The following is a 21,100-nucleotide window of genomic DNA, read 5'->3' as shown; positions in this document are numbered from 1 at the left end:
TTACAAAAAAAATTGAGAAATGATTCCAAATAATAAACATACATATTTACAAAGAAATGTTCAGGATGATGTCAGAGCATTTTGCAATTTGTAGATACATATTTTGAGAAATGCATCCAAGTCATATAAATCCATGTTAGCAAAGACGTGTTGTCTTATAGTGAACGTTAAGTAGTCAGTTTGTTCTTCACGCTACAATATTTGATTTAAGAATGACACTGCAGGAGGAGCCTAGCGCGCATCCAAGATGGTCGCGTGAGCACAGGGCTCCCCGGACCCTCGCTGCTCCTCGGAATTTATCCTGACATTATCCTGACTTGGCTGACGGAATCTGGAAGGCGAATTCTGGCTGAACGTTGACCTTCTTTCAGAAACCGAATCGGACCTGGGAATCCTGATCTACGGTGGTTGGAACTTTCGAGGCCCAATCGATGGCTGTGCCCGGTGCGAGGGTGACCTGTGGAGCCGGGGTGTAATTGAACAACAGCGGCAGCGGATCTGTGCCAGTGGCCGCTCCATTACTTTCGGTTTCACTTTTTGATCCCTGAGGGGCTGGAGATCGTAACTGATTGGAGCGGCTGGGTGTTTATCTCTGCTGGATGCCCTTGTCTCTGCTTGCCGCCAGTGTGCCCGTTGACTTCGGTTTCCTTGCCCGGCCGCATCACGGTATCTGGTTCGGCTTCTGACTGTGTGGCCGGTGCCCCCTTGACGCTGGGCCGGTGGTCCCCGTTGGTGAGCGTGGTTCTCATGGGTGGCAGGGGGGGCCCCGAGGGGCGTAAGACTAAGACATCCCTCCGCGGGGGTCCGGTCCAGACGAACAACATGGACCGCTATACTCAAGGAAGAGGGTCCCCTGGAGCGGCTGGAGCCCCCTCGGACGAAGCTGGTGGTGGCCCGTCCATGCCCTCGGATCCGTCCCTGCAGGACATTATGGGCGCCATTAACGGCATCAGGGAGACTATTGCTACGCAATACGAGGCCTTGGCCCGTAAAATCGACACGGTGGCTATTGATGTCGCACTGATTCGGGCGGATCTCTCCAAGACCAACGAGAGGGTTCAATCGCTTGACGTGCGGACGTCCACCCTGGTTGCGGATGTGTCGGACCAGCGGGCCACTCTCGGCGACCTCAAGTCGGCCAACGATCTGATGGCCCGGCGGCTGGAGGACTTTGAGGGACGGGCCCGCCGCAATAACATCCGCGTCGTAGGCGTCCCGGAGTCCCCCGACAACCACCCGGTGGATCTCTTGGTGGAGGAGCTCATCCTCAAGCATCTTGCCCCCGCCGGCCTGAGTAAGTTCTTTGCCGTGGAGCGGGCCCATCGAGTTCCGGGCGGTCGGCCGCGGCCGGGGGCCCCCCCGAGGCCCATTGTTGCCAAACTTTTCTACTACAGAGACCGAGATGTGATTTTGCAGGACTCGAGGGCCCATGGCCCGGTCCGCCATGAGAATGCGTCTATTAACTTTTTCCCGGACTTCACCCAACTTGTCCAGAAACAAAGGATGGGCTTCCAGGGGGTAAAGCGTCGCCTGCGCGACCTGGGTCTCAAGTACTCCATGCTTTTTCCTGCTAGGCTCCGAGTGGAGCACGAAGATCGGACAACCTTTTTTGACTCTCCCGCAACTGGGAGTGACTGGCTTGACTCGCTGCCGGGCCGCGGGGACCGGCCTGGGCCCTCTGCTGGTACCGAGGGTGGCGGGTCTCCCTCGGAGTGACTTTGGTCCTTGATTTTGCCATTTTGTACTGTTCGGCTGGGTTCAACTTCTCTTTTGCATTTTGTTTCATTATGATCTATGTGGGGGGCGGTTGGGGACGGGTCCCTCTCCTCCTCCGGGGTCTTTCCGTAGAATGGGGTTTATGGGGCGACAGGCACACTGCAAGTTGGGGTGGTTTTTGGGTCGCAGGGGTGCAGGGTGGGGGGAGTTGGCAGTTGGGGGGGGTTGGGGGGTTTTGATTTGTGTGTTTTGTTTTTAATGCGAGGTCATTGTTCTGTTCCAGTCTTGGGCGTTGCGCTATCTGCTGGGGGACCCTTGATCGAGTGGAGGGGATGGGGGGGGACGGGTTGAGGTTGATGTCATGGAACGTCAATGGATTGGGGGACCGTATCAAACGGGGTGTTGTGCTGCAGTATTTGCGACGTATGTCTCCTGATGTGGTGTTTTTACAGGAGACGCATCTGGTGGGTAACGTTTGTAATGCCATGAACAGGGGGGGGTACCGACTCGTTGCCCATTCTGGTTTCACCACTGGCTCTAGAGGGGTTGGCATTCTCCTGCGCTCTTCACTTCCGCTGGAGATCACCAGGGTAGTCCCGGACGATAGAGGGCGCTATGTGGCTTTGACTGGGCGGTGGGAGGGGCAGTCCCTTTCCCTGGTCTCTGTCTATGTTCCCCCGGGCCTCCAGAACTCCACCTTTTCAGACTTGGGTCGAATGCTGCTTGAGCTTCCTGACAGTCTTCTGCTTATGGGTGGGGATTTCAATTCGGTGGTCTCGGGCGACCGGGATCGCCACCCGCCCAGGGCCCTCCCCGCTGCGCAGGCGTGGCTTGGCGGATTCTTGGAGACCTTCGGCCTGGTCGATTGCTGGAGGTTAATGCATCCTACACAGTGTCAGTACACTTTTCACTCTGGGGCGCATGGGAGTCTCTCCAGATTGGATTACTTTCTTATGCCCGCGGCCCAGACTGCCCGGATTCGAGAGGTTAAGCATCTGGCCCGGGGTATTTCTGATCATTCCCCACTGTGGTTGCTTTTTGACACTGGGACGCGGTCTGCTGGGCGGATCGCTCCTATTAACCCTTGGTACCTGCGGAACCCCACGATCCGCTATAGTCTGGTCAAGTCGATTGACCAATACTTCCTGGAGAATGATGGTTCGGTGATGTCCGCAGTGTCCCTGTGGGAAGCTTTTAAGGCAGTACTCCGTGGGCAGGCCCTATCCCAGATTGTGGCGGCTAAGAAGGTTAAGATGGAGGCGGTGGTGAAGCTGGAGACCGACATCTTGGGGTTGGAGGCGGCCTTGGAGACGGGTGTCACTCCGGATGGGCTACATGCCCTCAGCCTGAAGCAGTTCGAGTATAAGTCCCTTGTTACTGACGCTGCCCGGACCATGTATAGGGAGCAGCAGGGTAGGTTGTATGATGCTGGAGACAAGGCTGGTAAATTGATTGCTTGGCTGGATAGGAAGGAGAGAGTGAATCGTGTGGTCCCAGAGCTCCGGGTTGCGGATGGAGTGTGTGTGACTGAGCCTGGCGAGATAGTGGAGTGCTTTGCTGACCACCTCCGGACGGTGTATTCCCCCGTGTCTGACAGAGATGAAGACGACTCTCGTCTTCTACTACGGGATATTGTCCTGCCCGGCTTATCCGTCGAGGACCGTGGGCGGTTGGATGCCCCCTTGGCCGTCGATGAGATTGCTACCGCAATTGGCTCCCTTCGCTCGGGCAAAGCCATGGGCCCCAATGGCCTGCCGATCGAGCTATACAAACTACGCCCGGATAAAATCGCACCCTTCCTACGTCGTATGTTTCAGGAGTCGAACGAGAGGGGTTCCCTTCCCGCCGACCAGCGTCTGGCGACTATAGTCGTGATTCCTAAGGAGGGTAAACCACGTGACCGCTGTGCTTCATATAGGCCTATCTCCCTCTTAAACGCAGAACCCAAAATCCTGGCTAAAGTCCTCGCCAACCGCTTGCTGAGCGTTATCTGTGATCTGATTCATCCGGATCAATGCGGCTTCATCCCCCACCGTAATACCGCTCTTAATCTGCGGCGTTTGCACGGCGTCCTAGCTAGGGCGCAATACTTTTCTGAACCAGCCGTATTGGTTTCCTTGGACGCCACCATGGCCTTTGATACCATCGAGTGGCCATTCCTCTGGGCGGTCTTGGAGAAGTTTGGCTTTGGGGAGGGATTTCTTAGTTGGGTGAAGCTTCTTTATGCCGGACCAATGGCTCAGGTGGTTGTCAATGGGCGGGCTTCCCGGCCTTTTGCTCTCGGGAGGGGCACTAGGCAGGGGTGCCCGTTGTCCCCTCTGCTTTTTGCTCTTGCCTTGGAACCGCTCGCCGCCTGGCTCCGCTGGGAGCCCTCTATCAGAGGGATCCGGTGGGCCCCGGGTTTCGAGGATCGGGTCTCGCTGTACGCAGATGATATTCTTCTGTACCTCACCTCGCCGCGACAGTCGCTTAATGTTCTCTTTGATGTCCTCACCTCCTTTGGGAAAAACTCGGGTTTGATAATTAACTGGTCCAAATCTTGCGTGTACCCTATTTCCGGTGGCCCTCCCATTTTGCCGCCTCTACTTCCTATCCAAACTTCCTCATCCGGCTTTAAGTACCTGGGGGTATATGTTTCGTTGGACCCGGCGGTCCGCTATGAGCAGAACCTCCTGTCTCCACTCCGACGTTTGAGGGTGGATACGGCTCGTTGGTGTAGGTTGCCCCTGTCTCCGCTTGGTCGCGCGGCCCTGTTTAAAATGATGTCCCTTCCCAGATTTCTTTACGCACTTCAGAACTCATTTGATGTCATTCCGGTGGCCTACTTTCGGGAGGTGGAGAGTCTGCAGAGGAGACTGGTCTGGGACGGGCGGGCGCGTATCGCTCTGGCAAAGCTTACTCTCCCCTGGAACGACGGGGGCATCGCGCTTCCTGACATTAGACGGTACTATTGGGCCTCCCAACTGTCGGCAATTAACCATGCCACGTATGCTCCTGGTCTGAACCCGGCGTATGAGATGGATAAATTCCTGCTTCCCGGCGGTAATTATAACAGAGCGCTTTACTCACGATCTGCTGGTAGGACCCTCACGGGCCCTACCAAGATTGCGGTACGGGTGTGGAAGGCGGCGAATGTAGCGATGGGCTGGAGTGAGCGTTTAACGTGTGCTACTCCCTTGTTTGCCTCGGACCGCCTGGGGAGCCTTTGGACGACGAAAGGCTTTGAGCACTGGGACACGATCGGCATTAGCAGAGTGGGGGATCTGTGGGTTAAAGGCGCGGTCAAGACCTTCGCGGCGCTCCGGAGCGAGTATGAGCTTAGTGAGAGGGAGTTTTTTCGCTACGCCCAGGTTCGGCATGCCCTGCTCTCAGTTTTTGGGGAAGGGTCCACGGTCCCTGTTTCTTCGCCTCTCGAGGACCGCATACTCGACGGTCACGTTCCCGATAGTACTATCTCTTTGATCTATAAAAAATTGATAAATAATCGGGCTGACCTCTTGGTGCGTCTACGGGAGGCATGGACGGGGGATGGGGTTGAGTTGGACGACGAGGACTGGCAGTCCGCGCTGTCATCTCCTAAGGAGGTGGCCATCCCGGCCCGTCTCCGTTTGGTCCAGCTTAAGATCCTCCATCGCGTTTATGTGACGGGTCCCCGATTGGTCTCGATGGGGTTTTCTGAGGACGGGCTCTGCAAGCGTGGCTGTGGGCACAGTGCCACCTTTCTCCACATCCTGTGGGAGTGCCGCGAGGTGGTGGAATACTGGCGTCAGGTGCATGAGGTTATGAGGCGAGTCACCGGGGTCACGCTGTTGCCGGAGGTGCGTCGTTGTTTGCTGAATGTGTGGGAGCCCAATGACTATAACGCGGCCCAGACTCGGTGGGCGGCCCTGGGGAACATGATAGCAAAGAGGGACATAGCGCAGCTTTGGGGTTCGCAGCGGCCCCCCACCGTCTCTGTCTGGAAGGAGAACATGGACTGGTGCATGTTCAGGGAAAAGACTGTGTATGTGGCTCGTGGTAAACCCGGGGCTTGGAACAGAATTTGGGGGCCGTGGAATGTGTATCGTGGAAGTATTTGTGCTCCCCCCCTAGTGGAAACGTCTGATGTAGCCTTGTCCCCCTGATCCTTGATGGTTCCTTACTTATCTGGCACATCTGAGTATAGATTTGGTATTCCCGTCCCTCCCCCCCCCACCTCTTTGTTTCCCTTCTTCTTGACTGCCATCGGGTGGTCGGATATGGAAGCGCCCCTGCTGTGGCCCGACGCCCATCTTACGTTTTCTTGCCTCGCTTTTGTTTTAAGTTGTTATTTATGTTAAAAGGGTGTATCCTGATTTCCTTTATGTGCAGTCTGCTCTTCTGTAGGGTGCGGAGCCCCGGTGGGCCATTCATTGTATTACACTGTTTGATCTTTTACTTACTAGCGGCCGGCCCTGGTGGTTGTAGGCCCGTGCTTGTAACCTTCTTTCTGCACAATAAACATTTTTTTCCAAAAAAAAAAAAAAAAAAAAGAATGACACTGCACATGTGGCGGTGCAGGTGCTGGAGAGAGCTGCAATTAAATGTCACAAACGTAAGTGTTAGGTGTTATGAGGCATGAATATAGAGTTTTATTGGATAAATAAAAAATCCATATTCTGGGTGCTGTTATTGAGATGGAGTAAGGGCCTATTTTGGAGTTTGGCCGATGGGATGCTCAGACAGAAATGTATTACAGGTGCATTGTAGCCTAAAGCCTTTGTATACAGAGCACAGGATATGTGCCACTGTGTGGCAGAATATTCCATTCACCAATCTCTAAATAAGGCCATACGATTTTTTTATGTTGAATTTCAGAGCTACAAGCATCAGTGCTTCTTTGTTTCTGGGGTTTCTGTTTTGCCCAGTGACGTGTAATTGCTGATGCTAGGTAGGTTGGTGAAGGGCTTTGAAGGTTATGCACACTGTCCTAAGTATGCAGTGTTTCTCTACTGGGAGCGAGCTCAGACATTCTCTAACTGATGAGCTGTGGTCTGCCCTTTTCCATGTTTGCAGTAAGCCTTGCTGCTGAGATTAATAATAATGTTGGGGAAGCCAGGCTCGATAGGCCAGTGAGTAGGGCAGTTTCACATACCTACCTGGTGACATCTAGAGAATGGACTAAAGTTTGCAGATCTTGTTTTTAACATAAGGCACCACAGCATGCACAAATCTTGCACTGAAACAAGATCTGCTATTCTCGAGTTAGGGCACGAGATAGGGGTTGCCTTAAAGCTGGTATTAGTGTTTGAGTTGGAGTGACAGTCAATATTAGTGTTAGAAAGAATTAGGTTACAACTAGGATGAGGGTGATGGTTAGATGAATGGGATAGGGGTGGAACGAGGACTGGAATTATTAGCATCGCTTTGATTAACTATAGGTTTAGAGATACATGTAAGATTATGCTTAGATTGCGGGTTAGTTTTAAGGTTTGGATGAACACAAGTGTTTCGATTTGGTCTTACCGCAGGTTTGTGTTCTAGGTTTAGAGTTACAGTTAAAGTAATTGAGCCAACAATTGTACAAGGAGGAATCCAGACTGCTTAACACCCAGCCTTAGCACAGAGGCCAGCAATTTACAAATAAACATAGAATTGTCAGAGACTGTATCAAGCTCTGAAAACTATAAAGGGCCTACCACAGCAGGCTTCTTATTTTTGGTCACTCTGGTGAGACACTAAAAACACAGACAACATGCGCCCTTCTTTAAAAATGCAAATGAGTAAAATATCTGGTTACCACATTATCAGGCCAATACCTGCCTTAATAATGTCCAGAGGACTTGTGACACATTCATATGGGAGGGGGACTAGAATTTCGTTGAGTCAGAGAAGGTAATAACCAAGAGAAACAGGATTGGGAACACCCAGTGGTGCTCGAACAATTTTCAGAGTGGCGTCGCTGCCATCAGTGCTTCATCACTGAACTCACAATGTTGAACATATATCATTAAAGCATGGTGTGTTCGCGCAGTGTCATTTATAGACAGCACAATCTCCATTGAAGTGATCACTTAACTTGCAAAGACATACAATTTTACAGATAAAACTAATGTAGCGCACAAACGATGTGTGAAAATCGGGTGTCAATCAATCAAACAAACAAGATTTGCATAGCGCTACTTATCACCTGTGAGGGTATCTAGGCGCTGGAGGGTGGGGGCGGTGCTGCTGATTAGGGACGTTAATCGAATAACCATGTTTTTAGGACCTTCCTGAAATCCTGCAGGGTGGCAGTCTGTGTGTTCTCCTTTGTACTGCCGGTCACCGGTGTATTTAACTGTGTAGCCTTGGACGGTGTCATGTATGTGCATGTAACTTGCATGATCGAGGTAACTATTAGCGGCAATATTATGTGTCTCTCGGTCCTTTTTCCCCAGCACCCCTCATCCCCCTCTCCAGGGGCGGCAATCTGAGGGATAGCTCCGGGCGCCACAAGCTCTAGCTACGCCTCTGAGTGCATGACAGGTACTGAAGCCAGCACCGGGGGTATCTGGTATTAATGGGCAAAATAGGCGTTGCCACAATAACAAAGAGAGGGTGAGGGAAAATCACTCTTGTTCCCCCTGGCTAATTAGTTAAACAACAGAAGAGTGACAAAGGAAAAGGAGCAAAAGAGAGAGCAACAACAGCGTGGGCAAAAACCAAAAGGATTTGTTAAAAGAACCCTCACTCACCAACCAAGTTGGTGACATGCTTCATCATCGGGTTCCCACCAGAGAGGCCGAGTGCCTCTCTGGTGTGCTGCGACGCCTGAATTACAGCGGAGCTGGTTTTTGAATGAGAAAGGAAGTGAAATTAAAAGGTAAATGATTTTAACCAACAACCAATTTAATCATGGCAAACCAAAGACCAATAAAAACAAGTGAGTTGGACAAGAGCCGGTTGGTTAGGTTAACCAGAGCCCAACCAATTTACAATAAGGTCGACATGTTTCTGCTTGTCATGCCCAGTTGGCTAAGCATTCATCAGGACCACAAGGACCTCCACGGCGGTATGCGCACGCTAAAGCGCACCCTAACCTGTGGAGATCAGATGGTAAAACTTACAGTTCTACCGAAAAGCCATCCTACTATTCCGGGGCTAATAACGTTCATGTACTTGATACTACTAACGCCATGGGTCCGAGAGGGGGGTAGTGAGCTATAGTATTTCCATGCTCGCACACTCCCCCGATCAACCTGGATCTGTCCTGCTCGGCCCGGACTATTAGCGGCGATACTATGTGTCTCTCGGTCCTTTTTCCCCAGCACCCCTCATCCCCCTCTCCAGGGGCGGCAATCTGAGGGATAGCTCCGGGCGCCACAAGCTCTAGCTCCGCCTCTGAGTGCATGACAGGTACCCAAGCCAGCACCAGGGGTATCTGGTATTAATGGGCAAAATAGGCGTTGCCCTACTACCTAGGGGAGAGGCAATCTGAGGAAAAGAAACAATGAGCAGCTAAAAAAATTGTTAAATTACTTTTTTCTGCTCAGTGGTAAAATCAGTATTTTTATTTGGGTGGGAGGAGTCGGAATTTGGACGTGGCCTGCTGCACATGTGCTGGGCCAGGCGAGGTCTTCTTTGCCCTGAATACAGAAGCTATAGTGTTGATATCACAATGGAGGGTGTGTATGAATTTCAAAAGCATGCACATAGGGTTGCTCTCTGGCGCTTATACAATGGCTCTGGGAGGTGCTTACTGATGTTCGTTCATTTAAGTGGCTGGAGTTGGGGCAGGCTGATAGGAACAATGATAGAAGAGGGTGGAAACAGTTTTCTTATCAGCAGAGGATAGGCTGTAGGAGGAGTCCAGCTGCTCTTCCAGTAAGCCTGGTATAAGCACACGTGTTTTCACATCTTTTATTGTTTTTTGGAATGGAAGCGTTAAGGAGCTGCTGCTTCACATGGCTTCTGCTGCTCTGTTTAGGTTTTTAGGTCGAGCCTAGCGGGAGCGCGCATACACTGCTCGCTCTGCGAGGCATGCTGTAGTAGGGTATGCTGTGGAAGCCTCATCCACTCTCCGCCCATATTGTCATTGGCTTTGTGTCATTGTCCTTTTTAAATGCTGGCTACTGATTGGTAAATAGGCTGTTTAGTCCCTCCTTGGTACCGCCTTGTCTCCATTTGTTACCGCCCATAAGGACTGGACCTTTTTATAAATTACATTTTATTGGTTTTAAGACATAACAAGGTTACAATACAATTCTTAGCGTAACTCATCAGACAGATTAGATTGAGATAAAAGTAATGTCCACTTCACACAGCTAAGTACACAAAATGCAATATGGTTAGATGGAATGTAGATTCGGCACATCGTATGGGCGTATTTAGTGCTCATCACAGAGCTAGTAAAGACATATGTTAGGCAGAGGAATCACAGTGCACTATGCTAATTACAGAAACGCACGAGGGACTTCAATATCTCACCAGGGTTGGATAACATTATCACACTATGAATGTAGGATATATCGCACACCACGTTAAGCTCATTACAACAATAAAGCACATGGGGAGTGGTAGGTTCAGCATTGATGTCCTGCATACTTAACTTCTCTTAGAATGTGAGGACCTTCATTGCGTCAGTGCCTCCGGATTGTCAATCTGGGTTTCTGGCGAGTGTGCGAGAAAGTAGCCTTGCAGAGGACTTCATAAATCTCTTGGCCTCGAGGCCCGGGCAGCGTTTCGGCATACAGAGTCAATTGTTCTTGGCAGTATATTAAATCATTGAGCCATTCCTTGAACTTTGGCGCCCGTCCCCTACCCCACTTGCAGGCCACTCTACTCTTAGCTAGCAACAATGCAATGGCGAGGTATCTGCAACATGACTTAGGAATAAGCTTAGTGTACCCCAACAGTGCTATTAATGGTGTGCGCTGTAGGGTAATGTGTTTCATCTGTTCTAGGGCATCGAAAACCTGTGTTCAGTATTCACTCACTCGTGGGCAATCCCAGGCCAAATGTAGGAAATCAGCCCCTGGACTGCCACATCTTTCGCAGCTATCTGTATTTAATAATCTAAAGCGAAACATTTTGACTGGGGTATAATATAAGCGTTGCAGAAATTTATAGTGTGTAACGCATAGTCTCCCACTGGCGGATATTTGCTCTGTTTGTAAGCAGCAATATGCCCATTGGTTGTCCGTTATTTCGTACCCCAGATTCCACTTTGAGCGGGAAGAGCTGGGAGAGTCTGTCTGTTGAGTGCGTATTGTGTAGTAAAGCGTAGAGACCAGTTGTCCCAGCGATGCATTACATAGCACCATATGTAATGGAACCAGGGTAGGGAGTTCCTGAGGGAACTCTGGAGTAATTGATCGTATGCCTTGACGGAGCCGTACATAAAGAAATATATCCAGTGAGGAGGGTTGCAGCTCATGAAAAGGAGCTCGGAAGAACGAAATTTCCCATTTTGATAGAGATCTCCCCATGTGGTAATTTTGGTGCGCTCACAGAGTCTAAGGAACCCTGGGGCATATTATCAAGCCCTTTATCGCCGCGTTAGAAGCACTTTTCTGCCGCTAATGCGGCAATATTTTTATCACACTATTAACAAGCCGCAGCTAACGGGCCTTAGCGTGAGTTTTTGGGTGATAGCGGCCGTTTTTTTATCTCTAAGCATGTCAGCGATATATATCGCTAATGACATGCAAAGTAGGCGTTCCTGACTTAAACTCCATTGAAACAGTCGCAAACACAACTTCCCTCTATTATCAAAGCCCGCGAAGCGATAAGAAAACTCACGCTAACCGCGCTTATCGCTGGAATTTAACACCTGAAAAAAACTTGACTTAACCATCTTGTCAATGGGAGGTTGATTGTTAGGTTAAATACACACTTGCCTATTAGCAAGCTTTTCATTAGCGCAGTTGATTTATCGCTGGAATTCTCACACTATTGCTGGTTTTACACGCTATCGCTGGATTACCTATCGCCTTTGCGATACACGTTGATAATACAGCACTATCACGGCGAGGAAATCCAGCGATAGCCGGCGATAAAAAAACACAGCACTAAGCGCGCTTTGCGATAATTATCGCAAATAGTTGATAATATGCCCCCCTGTTTCTTGTAGCAATGGCATACGGGGATGACTGGAGAGTGGGAGTAGCGGTGAATATAAAATTGGGCATTGAAGGAGGGTCAAGATGCGGTGCCATGTGTCTACTGTGCATGTTATTGTGGTAGGTGCAGTGTCAGGTGTACTGGAGGGTGCACCTAACACGCCATCCAGTTATTGGTGTCTTCTAACCATTGCTCTGCTGCAATCTGTGGTATATACCTAGGGGGGTGGAACCAATACGTAGCGTAGTGGGCCTGCGCGCATGTATAATACAGCTCGAAATCTGGAACATCAAAGCCTCCTTGTGCATACGGTTGTGTGAGTACCTTCCATTGTAGGCGTGGTTGTTTGCCCCCCCCCATATCAGCCTTATCATTTCTGACTTGACTATCTGAAAAAAATGTTGACCGGGGCTATATGGGATATTTAAAAATAAATATAATATTTGTGGGAGAACCACCATCTTAATCAACTCAGCTCGCCCTGCCAGGGAAAGCGGCAGTGAGATCCATCGAGTGACATGATCTGTAATATGATCTATGGCTGTACCATAGTTGAGGCGCATCAGCTCCTCCCTATCCCTAGATATACGAATCCGGAGATAGCGTATGTCAGAGTCGCACCTCTCCAATGGGAAATCCAGAGGAAATAGGGAGGCTGCAGGTGTTAGGGGAAAGATATGTGACTTCCCCCCATTTATATGAACCCCAGACAGTTTCTCGAATATAATAAATTCTCGCAAAAGTGGGTTTAGGTTATCCTGCGGATCTCTTACGTAAAGAGTAATGTCATCCACATATAGGGATATGAGGATCTGTCGTAGGTTGCACCGCAGTGCTTTGTCCTGGTGATGCTGCCGCAGTTTAGATGCCAAGGGTTCGATAGCGAACGCAAAAACCAGGGGAGAGAGTGGGCACCCCTGTCGTGTGTCTCTGGATATAGGGAACGCGTCAGATAGATGGCCATTGATTAAAACTTTTGCCGTTGGGAGCTGATACTGCAGCCTTATCCAGGACACAAATATAGACGGAAACCCCATGCACTGTAGCACCCCAAGTAGATAATCCCATTCGACAGAGTCGAACGCCTTAGTAGCGTCCAAAAAAACTGCCGCCAGCAGCAGTTCAGGAGCGACGTTCTGTAGAATGGAGAATAGGGTACGGAGATTATGTGTGGTTGCTCTGCCTGGAACAAAGCCCGTCTGATCAGGGAGTACTAACTTCTCCATTAAAAGGGCTAAACGATTTGCAATAACCTTTGCCAACATTTTTGTATCTCAGTTAATGAGGGATAGCGGTCTATAGGAATCGCAGTGAAGAGGTGACTTTCCAGGTTTGAGTAGGGATGTAATAAGTGCCTCTCTCATGGAAGGAGGAAGTATGCCAGTCTCAAATGAATCTTCATATACCTCCTTTAAGACCGAGGCCATCAGATCTATATAAGTTTTATAGAATTCAGCAGGCAGCCCGTCCAGGCCAGGGGCCTTTCCGAACTTCAGCTGCATGATAGCTTCCCGAATTTCATCAAGTTCGAAGGGGGCGCTGAGAAATTCCCTCTGTGAGTCACCCAGCCACCCAAGTGCAGCGTCCCCTAGTAAGCTATCTAACTCGAAATGATCCCTCCGTTGTGAGGTGTAGAGTGCGGAATAGTGGGTGGTGAAAGTAGAAAGTATGTCAGCAGTGTCGTGTTGCATTATCTTTCCAGGCCCAGAGATCTCCAGTACATAATTGGAAAAGCGCGGTGGGTGTATGGTTTCAGCTAGGGCCTTGCCGGGTCTCTCCCCTTCACCATACCGCCAGGCAACCCAGTAGTTCCCCTTAAATTTTGTTTCGCGATCAGCTGTCAAGGTGTATTCCGATAGTTTTTCCCGGAATGCGTGCTGAATGTCGCTACCGTCTCCAAAGTCAGTTGCGTCTCTAGGGTCTTAAGCTCTGCGTCCAATCTGCGGAGTGTACCTTGTATGTCTCGGAGCACACCTGAGCTTTTAGAGATACAAAATCCCCGAACCGTCACCTTAAAGGCTTCCAAAATTGTTTCCACACTGTCCACAGAGCCTCTATTTCTTTGGAAGAAGTTTTGAATTTCGTCCCCTAATTCACTATGAAATACCGTGTCCAACAGCGTTAAGAGTAGTAACCTCCAATTACTGCGTGGTTTATCGTACCCGGGTGGGGCAAGAGTAAGTTTAACCGGGGAGTGGTCAGAATATGTCCTGGCCAGGTGCGTGACATCTTTTATGGAGGGACCCAGCCCACGGGATAATAGGCAATAATCTAAACGTACCCAGGAAGCAGCTTACGTTGTAAAGTGTGTACCCTCCCGCGCATGGGGATGGAGGTGACGCCAGGCGTCAAGGAGGCCAGTGTCCATCCATTCCCTGTAGGACTTGATATGATCTATTATAATAATGTGGTGCGGGATTAGATCTGTCTTCTGCTGGGTTAAAATCAACATTAAAATCCACTCCCCATAAAATGTGGGTAGATCCTATTTCCACAATCTTCCCCCACAGCACAGTGAAAAATTCAGGAGTGTCAACATTCGGACCATAACAACTCACCAAGGTGACTGAGTCCATGCCCAATCGCCCCCATGCAATGGAGTATCTCCCATTATGATCGAGTAATGTACCAGCTAGGGCAAAAGGAGTCTGTTTTTTTTATAAGTATAGCCGTGCCGCTGGCGTAGGAAGAATACAATGAAAATATCCGATGATATGCCCACTTATTAGCAAATGCGGTGGAGTGTAGTGGATTAATATGAGTTTCTTGAAGTAGTGCGATATGTGTGCAGATCTAAGTATGCCAGTAGCTGACGACACTTCCGTGGGTCCCCCAACCCTCGAACATTCCAGGTGATGATTCGTAAGTGCTGGTGAGCCGTCAAGTCAGCCATTGGTGCCATTGGTGTGTAACAGATAGCGGTGTACTCCCTGTGCCATGTGTGAAGTAGTCAGTGTAATACCCATACGCCTGTCTGTCTTGCTGTAGCAAACAGGTAACAATGAACATTGAAACAAACCCCCTACCTCCCCCCTCAAACTGAAACATCCCAATCATGCCAGACTTTTCAAGCCCACCACCCACCCCTGCCTCTAGGTGTCCATTAAACAGGTTGCAAATTACAGTGCAATTTGATTTGGAAGGGAAATGCCCTCGTGATAGAACCGTCTAGGGTCCTGCACGTTCACACCTCACCCTCACAGAGTCAGCGAGATGGTATCTACTACCTCTGAGAGGGCGAGGGTCCTCGGCTTACATTGTCATATTTACCCAGAGTATCAATTCTTTGGTCTGCAGAGGTAGAGTTATGCCCCAGCGGCCGTATAGTTCAGTTCTCCTGAGGCATCATGTTACCTCAGTTCCGTGCGCCATTTGGGTATAATGTTCCTTCTTCTGCATCTACTAGATCACTCGATAATCGGTGAGGCTGATCTGGATGAGGCATCTGATGTGTTGGAATGTTGATTCTGACGTTTCAGGCGTTTTAGGAACTCTTCTACTTGCTGTAGTTTAGTGTAAAACATCTGCTAGCCTTGGTGCGCAATTCCCAGGCAGGCCGGATATAGAAGCGCATGGTCAATTTGGGCTTGTCTCAACTTCTGTTTGACAGGAAGAAACTTATGCCTATCTTCCTGCACAGTTGCCGTGAAGTCAGGATATATGGTAAATGAATTTCCTTCGAAGCTGGGCTGTTGCTTTTCCCGGGCTACTTTCAGGGCAACGTCTTTATCCCTATAATTCAGGATCCTCGCAACAATGGGTCTGGGCTTGCTCCTGGGTGGAGGCCTGGGGCCTAATGAGCGGTGTGCCAGTTCGACTATGAAATGTTAAGAGAGAGCTTCAGCTCCAATTGTGGCTAGCAACATTTTCTGAACATATTCTTCCATTTTGCCAGTATTTGTGCTTTCCGGGATGGCAAGCATACGTATATTATTGCACCTGCTCCTTGCTTCGATATCTTCATTTTTTGCGGCAATGAGTTTTAGTAATTTGTCCATTTGTGCCACATTGGCTTGTATGTGAGATGCAACGTCTTCGGCATCTGAAATCCGACGTTCTGTCTCCTTGATGCGTTCATCATGGATGTGTAACTTGTGGACTATAGCATCCATGCGTGTGGTCATGGCATCCATTTTGTCCGCAATCGCGGTGAGTCCCTGCCTAACCTTTAGCAGTATAGCCTTCATACCATCGTTGGTAGATGAGGAGTCCTGTAGGGCGGACTGCTCATTGCTCCTTTCTTCCTCTTCCTGTTCCGCACGCGTACTTCTCTTAGCGTCAAATGTCAGCCGTGTCTGCTTAGTGTCGGTCTTCTCCATGTTGGTACGGTGTCCCAGCTTGGCTCTCTATGAGCAGCAATAAAGCTCCAAGTTCACACAGGCAGGAATCCTGAAGTGCTAGGGCTCTAATGCGACCGCCTGCGGTGGGACTGGTAGTTGTTGGCGGAAGCTGTTATTAACCGCGCGCTATTTATTTTTCCCCGGTATTCACTCCAGCCCTTCAGCTTCAGCCATGCACTGGACCAGTGCGGTATAAAGCGCAACAGCTCGGTGCCCCAACGAGTGAGGAGCAGCCAGCAGCCAACACCCTAGTGGCCAAGTGTGTTCGAGATCCAGCGCAGCACTACAGTGAACAGCGCCTTAACTTCACCACCATGCTGTACAATAATGCTGCAGATCGCATCGGCCACCCGGAACAGCAGCAACTTCCTTTGTCTGTGAGAGGGCCTAGTTCACGACAATAGTGCTCACACCATGGGACCAACTGGGCATCAGCGCCTGCCCTAGAAGAGTACTTTAGTGGTGACTATTGGTGAGTTGGTTTTCAACGTGTCTCTATGTTTCTTCTGCAGCAGCAGTTTGCTGTACGTGCTCATAGGCAAAGATTGCAGCAATCACCGAATTTATTGTTGTGTCGCGCTTGCCTGGGTTTAAGACATGCACCCCTGCCACATGGCCTCATCTGTAGCGCACTAAGTGGTAAATTATCTTCGCGCCTCACTGCCTGTGGCCGGTCCGCCATCCGGGTGAAAGATGGTTGATGACACCACGGAGCTAACGCAAGGCAAAATATGCGGGGATTACAGCTCCGCGTCTGTGGTGTCGTCACATATTGCAGGCGACTCCTTTATCTAGTCTGTGCCATGACAGCGGGGTTTGCACTCACCTCCCGTCAGCAGGCGTGAGCGACAGCAGGCCTCCGGTGCGGCCTGGGTACCGCGTGGCCAGCACGGCAGTTGCATAGCGCGCTTAGCCCAGTAGTAGTTCCACGCAGACAGCAGCGCCACACGTCGCGGTAGAGACGCCGCTATCACACCATCAGTTCTCGGACCCTTGGCTACTGCAGCGCCACGTTCCTTACGTCTCAATTTACAGCTGGGTAGGATAATTTATAGGATTAACACGCCGAGTGGCAGGCGCCTCACTTCGGTGCGGCCATCTTGCCAGTGCGCCATCTAGTGCCCCCCAAGGACTGGACCTTTTACTGGTCATTCTACTCAGTCTGCTTTATCATGGCTAAGAGCACTATTTTGTAAAAAAAAAATATTTGCAGCACGGTCCGCTTTCACTTTAGTGGCCGCGCTTGTTTATTTAATTAATTTGTAGCGCGGGTCGCTTTCACTTTTGCGTCAGACCTTGTTTATTTAATAATTTTGCAGCGCGGTCCGCTCACTTTAGCAGCCGCTCTTGGTTATTTAATTAGCTTGCTGTTTTCTTCTGCGTGAGAGGCCCAGGCGGGGCTAGAGCCAGGCACGTCATGTGAGGCTTGGTTCTGTTGTGGTAAAAGGCAGGCACTTTTACCTAAACAAGCATTTGCAATGCAATAGGTCTCACATTTATGCGCGTTTGGGCTACTGACATTGCAAATGACAATGCCTTTTATTTTTGCTTTTGGTTTTAAAACATAAATAAAAGGCATTTTCATTTACAATGCCAAGAGCTTAAACTTGCGTAAATGCGAGACCTATTGCATTGCAAATGCTTGTTTTTTCAGCACTGAGTTATTGGCAGGCAGAATCAAGTGAAATCCACTGTGTAAAGGAACATAAGACAAGCTGGCACACGTTGCTCTATTTACAGCCCACTTGTTTTATATTCCCATGATTGTAATAGCCTTTGAGCTTATTGAGGCCAGGTCAGCAGCAACATCAACAGATCCTCCTCACCCATCTGAAAAAATAGCAGCACTCTGTCCCTCTACCTGGATGTAAGGCACCTCACCCTTCGGCCTGGCACGGTTGGAGGTTATTAATAAAGGGGCCATAGACCTCATAAGGTCATGTCCCATAACTACAATCCAGTGTGTCCATCATTTGTAGCCCCCAACCTCCGGCATAGACCACACTCTAGTCCCCCTGCATATAAACACTTCGGTCTGCATGCTCTGCATTATTCCACACAATGGGTTCTTAACTTGAGGAAGACATGACATAACTGCCCAGTGTTACTAAATTAGAAAATTGTGAAAGTACCGTTGGTGTGGGCTTGGGGGAATCAGAAATATTGACTTAAATATTGTGTTGCTTAGTTTTAAGCATTTAACAAATCTGGTGTATTAAAAGGATAATATGGCTGTCAATGGGAAGTTGACTGGGGTTGACAGTTGTCACCTCTGGCTTGACATTTACTACTTCTGGCACTTCCCTTGCTGTCACTAATCTGTGTGGCCAAACAGGAGGCTGCAGGAACAGAGAACAAGTAGAACTATGCTCTCAATATACAAATGTACAAAGCCTACGAGTCACAAAAACAGATTATGCAACCACGGAACACCTTTTTGCAATGTACCAAAGTCCATTTGCAAAAGTGTTATTAGGTTTTTACAATTCTTTACGAGTTGCAACTAGGAGGAGACCGTGGGAGGGGCATTAGCCTCTTATTTGTGAGTCACACAGGAATGTATCAATGGTGTGAGGGCAACTGCGGTCACAAACCATTTATCTGTTACTGACCCCTGAATTGAGGTGGTTACTAATTTCCAGACAAGAAGCGTTCCCCATGGAACATCTTCCACTTGGGAATCATGACTGCTAGCCCCTGCGGAGCAGACAGTTACCTGGCTACCAGTGCATGCTCCCGCCATGTTGTCCCCAACCGGAAAACATTTTAAAAGCAGCACCTTCCCCATTAAGGGACACGGACTGACTTAAAACAAGCATTTGCAATGCAATAGGTCTCGCATTTACGTGAGTTTAAGCAATTGGCATTGTAATTGACAATGCCTTTTATGTGTTTTAAACACGAAAACAAAAAAAAGGCATTGTTATTTGCAATGTCAATAGCTCAAACTTGCGTAAATGCGAGACCGATTGCATTGTAAATGCTTGTTTTTAGATGCAGGCACTCAAATTCTGTCCATTCAGATGCTGTACTCGAGGGACCTAACATCAGTGGAGCCAAAGTCCCTCTTCGGGTCGAGCTTCCTGAAGCTACTTTTATGCTGCACTGTCAAGTAAGACCGAAAAAAACTGTGGCACTCTTTATTCCTGAAATGACAAAGGCTTGCTAATTTTAAACAGCTTACGCTAAATAGGCGTAGAAAATGGTGTTGCAATTTCTGAAGGATTATTAGTAGTGTAGTGTCACCTGCATTAAATGTTATAGATTCGTGCACACACTGAAAGCAAAAGGAAGGCACGCGTTTGGCTTTTCGAAATGGACTGATGGTGGTGTTTGAGCTCGAAATTCCCAAAGCAAATGTAAATATTCCAAACATTCCTGTCTGATTATTAAAAGCTAAAATAACCCTCTTTACCTAGAAGGCCTTTTAATTTTACGTAGTGTATACCTTCATCTAGTGCCAGGTTTTTAATGCTGCTCTGCGGGAGCACTAGTACTTTAGGTTGAAAACCAGGGGGACATTTGTTGCATTGATTAGTTTGAACCTTTATTCTTGGTAACCAACTGGTACCGCTAAAGTGTTGCGAGCGACCCTTTACATACAAAGCAGGCTGAATTCGGGATCAATGATAGCACAACGAGAAACGTATATATCATTTACTTCAAACAGGCGGGACATGCCCTCACAAACTCAGTGGTCAGAATAATTTAAAAACAAGCGCGGCCATGGGGCCGCGGACGAAAGTGAAAGCGCAAGGATGTCGAGCCGGCAAGGCGACCGCGGGCAGGCTAATGTAAAAAAGCACGTGTGTGTCCCTAATTACAAAGAGATGGCCCCTGCAGGCGCCGCTGTTTGCTCCCTCAAGGTGGATGACAGCACAAGCACTAGTGCTTGAAAAGGGCAGAACAATTCCAAAAGGTCATCTCCTAGAGCAGCGCATGCGCGCTGCCTAGGTGAGACCTAAAAAAGGTTCTGTTGGTTGGAATGCAAATGCAGGGAAAGGATTGCCTTTTCCTAAAGTGGAACTAAACAGCTGAACTTACTTCAGTCAGCCATAAATTGCTAGATTAATAAGTAAACGACACTGCACCGGAACTTTATTCTGGTGATGTTCATGGTTTATTTACAATTCTTTATTGCATTCAAGCATAAGACATCCAGTGCTGTTCATCATTTGTCCATCATCAATGTCCCCACATACGTGGAACCATGACAACCTAAAATATAATTGTAATAAAAACTAAGCGCCTGATTTAAAGTGTGGCGGATGAATTACTCTGTCACAAACGTGACGGATATCCTGTCCCCCTTATTACAAGTGCCATAGGTCATAATGCATTTGTAATAATGCGGACAGAATATCCATCACATTAGTGACAGAGTAACCTATTCACCAAACTGTAAATCAGACCCTAAATGTTTAAAAATATTGAAAGCCCAAAAAATAAAAATAACATCATTTCAACCCCAAAAAAGTTGAACAGAAATCCATTCCTTCACTCGAGGACTCATCTTAACATAACAAATAATTCCCCACTGAAAAAACAAAAAAACTATTTTTTTTGTAAATTTTGGGTGTAGAAGTTCACATTTCGACGAGCTACCGCCTCAGTAATTGACATTGATGCATTCAGCCAACATTGGGGTAAAGAGCTTTATGGAGGTCTTCCTCAGGACTGATCATTTAAGTACCAGGCCCTGTTTTTTTAAACAAAACACTCATGAAAATCATGAGACCATGCAGGTTGTAATGATGAAATGAGTGCATGAAGTGAATGGAAGATATGCTGGTTTTAATGGTTCTTCATACTGTATCTGTAAGAAGGGAGATAGTGCCTTGTATTATATTGTGCCCATGTGTTTAGTGGAAAACCAAACACCACCCTGATGTTCTCACCTCAAAGGTTTGAATATGGCTTTTTGCTGTATTTCCGAAAAGCATTGTGCAGTTTGTATTCCTTTTTCATACATATTTTTATTG

The sequence above is a fragment of the Triturus cristatus genome, chromosome 8, assembly GCF_964204655.1.
Source record: "Triturus cristatus chromosome 8, aTriCri1.1, whole genome shotgun sequence".
NCBI classification, from domain to species: Eukaryota; Metazoa; Chordata; class Amphibia; order Caudata; family Salamandridae; genus Triturus; species Triturus cristatus.
This window is presented reverse-complemented; position numbering follows the sequence as displayed.